Source organism: Oncorhynchus kisutch, unplaced genomic scaffold, assembly GCF_002021735.2.
Source record: "Oncorhynchus kisutch isolate 150728-3 unplaced genomic scaffold, Okis_V2 scaffold1556, whole genome shotgun sequence".
NCBI lineage: Eukaryota > Metazoa > Chordata > Actinopteri > Salmoniformes > Salmonidae > Oncorhynchus > Oncorhynchus kisutch.
This window is the reverse complement of record NW_022263501.1, coordinates 45,502-48,699: the sequence shown is the minus strand read 5'-3', so window position 1 is coordinate 48,699 and position 3,198 is coordinate 45,502. Positions and strand designations below refer to the sequence as shown.

Sequence of the window (3,198 nt, the reverse complement as noted above, 5' to 3'; positions counted from 1 at the left end):
TTTAATATACTTTCTGCTCTTTGCACACCAGTATTTCTACTTGCACATCATCATCTGCTCATCTATCACTCCAGTGTTAATTTGCTAAATTGTAAATACTTCGCTACTATGGCCTATTTCTTGCCTTACCTCCATTTGCACGCACTGTATATAGACTTTCTTTTTTTTCTTCTATTGTGTTATTGACTGTACGCTTGTTTATTCCATCTGTAACTCTGTGTCGTTGTTTGTGTTGCGCTACTTTGCTTTATCTTGGCCAGGTCGCAGTTGAATATGAAAACTTGTTCTCAACTAGCTTACCTGATTAATTATAGGTGAAATTTAAAAAAATAAGAAAAACCATTTCTTTCCCAGAAAGGGGATGTAGCTCAGTGGTAGAGCGCATGCTTCGCATGTATGAGGACCTGGGTTCAATCCCCAGCTTCTCCATTCAAATTTTTGCAGTGGCCCATCTCCTACTTTCCAGAATGTTGAAATTCTCAGCAGGAAACAGAGACGTGCTAAATAATTTGCTCTTGTAATCTGAAGAACATGTGTTCAATCCCTGTTCGTACATTTATGTAACAGAAGTGGCATGGTTGCCAACTTCAATTGCATCATTTTCAAAAACTGAAGTTCATGGGTTAGATGACTGTCCATACTTGCGTGTATTTAGAATTGCTGCTATCATTTCATTGTAGTTTCAATGGAGTGGTGTATATAAAAGTACATTGTATTAATATTGCATTTTATCTGCAAATAAAATTGGATCGAAGCTCAGAGGGGGAGTGCATGCTATTTTAGTACTTGGTTCAATCCCAAGGTTCTCCACTGAGTATTTGTGTGCCAAATTCACATTACACAACTCCTACTTTCCAGAATGTTGAAATTCTCACAGGAAACAGAGATGTTATTTGTGTGCCAAATTCACATTACACAACTACTACTTTCCAGAATATTGATAAATATCTTGCAGCATAGAGTGGCATGGTGGCCAAGCGGTAAGGTGTCGGTCTTGTAAACCGAAGATCATGGGTTCAAATCCCATCCGTGCCTTACTGAAAGATAGCTGGTACCATGGGAAGGTTCTTTCACTGGAGGACTTTGAAGAAAAAAAAAGTTCTCAAAATGGCAAACCTGCTATTATATAGTAAGGGGATGTACCTCTACGGTAGAGCTAATACTTGAAATGCATGCGCTCTGAAGTTAATCCCCAAATTTTCTGATGAGTATATTTAGTTGTGAAATTAGCTTTTGCACAACTCTACTTTCCAGAATGTTGACATTTTAAGAAGGAAATAGATGTGCTAAGTCAACTTGCATATCATCATAGACTAGGCCGAAACGTTAATCTTTAACCTTGCCTGAATTAAACAATGCATTTTTTATAGTGAGCAAGAGTTGGGCTTTTTCCTTTTCTATGATGATGATCAAATTTTTGGCTGCACCTCAACTCAACGTTGGTTGAGCGCCCTCTGTTTTTTTGTTGTCAAATAATACATATATTTTTTAATGTACAAAGTCAATTATTCAAAGCATTAAACTTGTGATGTTTCCCACTTATTTATACAACCTACTCCACACTTACAAAGTGAAAGTTTATAGAAATTCTGAAATTAAGTAGTAAACAGAAGAAAAGCAGAATTGAGTTCAATTATAATGCAAATAATTTAATGGTCTATGGTTCAATCCCATTTCTGAAGGTCTGATGAATAATTAATATTGTTCCTCCTCTTCCTTGTGGCAGGCGCAGCAGCACACTGCCCTCCAAAGCCTGCAAAATAATCGCCGGACTGCCCCTTTCCTAGCTCTGCATGGTGTGGGGTGACATCCGGGATGACCACAGCAACATCCTCTGGAAAGGGAAAAAAGAGGATCAGGATGTAAGCCGTAGCTTCTTAACACTGGCCAGTTGAAAGGTTCTGCTAAGATGTCATGACAAACGGCACCTGTCAGAGTGCTCTCTAAGTGTTACTCACCTGCTTGGATGTCAGCTGGCAGTGTCGAAGACGGCCATCGTGAGAGTCCTTTCTTCAGGTGTGACATGCTCAATCGATCCTATTTATTTGTACTGAAATCTTTTTTTTTCTCTGCTGCTACTCGTGTTTTACAGAAACACGTTTGAGTGGGTTTTCTACAGTCTGGCGCATGTTGACACAATATGGAGAATGCATATGCTGCAAACCAGCACGACTATCACGCATCAACTATAGACGAGTTTCACTCACTACTGCAGTTTGGAGTTAGGTTGATGTTAGAGGCTACTGGAGGAAGTTATGGGGCATACTTGAACTCTGTAAGGGAACATGAACCTTTCGACTCCAGCAAATTGTGACTAATAACCCTAATCAAATTCTACGAGATGGGTTTTTGAATGCAGTACTGTATTTTCATTGAAATGGCAGATATTTGTATGATTTCACACAAAAATGGATGTAATGCTTCCCACAAAGAAATTATTTTACTATTTTGTTTCAAAATGGTCCCTCTGGCATGCATATTTCTGTATGATTTAACACATGTTTGAATCCCACTTCCTTGATATTTTGAAGTTCATTTTAGTCCTCCTCCGTGCATGTTTTGTTCCATACCTGTGCCTTGGAGAAAAGAACTATAGCCCTCCAAGTCTAATACGCTATACACAACAGCAGCCTACAGTGTTAACTTATTGAGAATGTATATCATTGCATTTAACATTCAAACCTCTTTTGAACTCTTCAGATCTTAACCGGATCAAACTGGAATGTTAATATATTACCCTAAGTCAAACTGGTTTTGGTGTCTTAGACACAAAAGGTTGTTTTCTCCTCATAGTAAAAACACTGTTTCATGGTTTGGATTAAAAACACTGGGTATTTGTTACGTAGAACTTTGTGTTTTTGGGGGGGGGAAGCTATACTTAGCTCTACTGCTGTTTGTATAGAGGCCTAGTTAGAATTGTATTGCAATGACAGGTGAAGTGCTTGTTGAAATCATGCTGCCTTGCTGCTCATTCCTTAAAGTACTTATACCAATGAATACCTGTTTGTCTGTAGCCATAGCTGTTCTTAACCTGTTCAACTCTGACGCCCTCTGGTGGCATTTTATAAACGATGCATAATATTGTATACTGCCCTCATAAAGTACATTTCGGTCCTTACAGAAACATGCTTAGGGAAAGGGGAATACCTAGTCAGTTGTACAACTGAATGTATTCAACTAAAATGTGTCTTACGCATT

At 38.5% G+C, this 3,198-nt stretch overlaps 2 non-coding genes across 2 annotated transcripts; both read left to right on the top strand.

Annotated features, from left to right (window-relative positions):
• Positions 1–357: 357 nt before the first annotated feature.
• On the top strand, positions 358–429 carry trnaa-cgc (transfer RNA alanine (anticodon CGC)). Its single transcript has one exon. It is a non-coding gene; the product is annotated as a tRNA-Ala (tRNA).
• Positions 430–963: 534 nt separating this feature from the next.
• On the top strand, positions 964–1,035 carry trnat-ugu (transfer RNA threonine (anticodon UGU)). Its single transcript has one exon. It is a non-coding gene; the product is annotated as a tRNA-Thr (tRNA).
• The last annotated feature ends 2,163 nt before the right edge of the window (positions 1,036–3,198 follow it).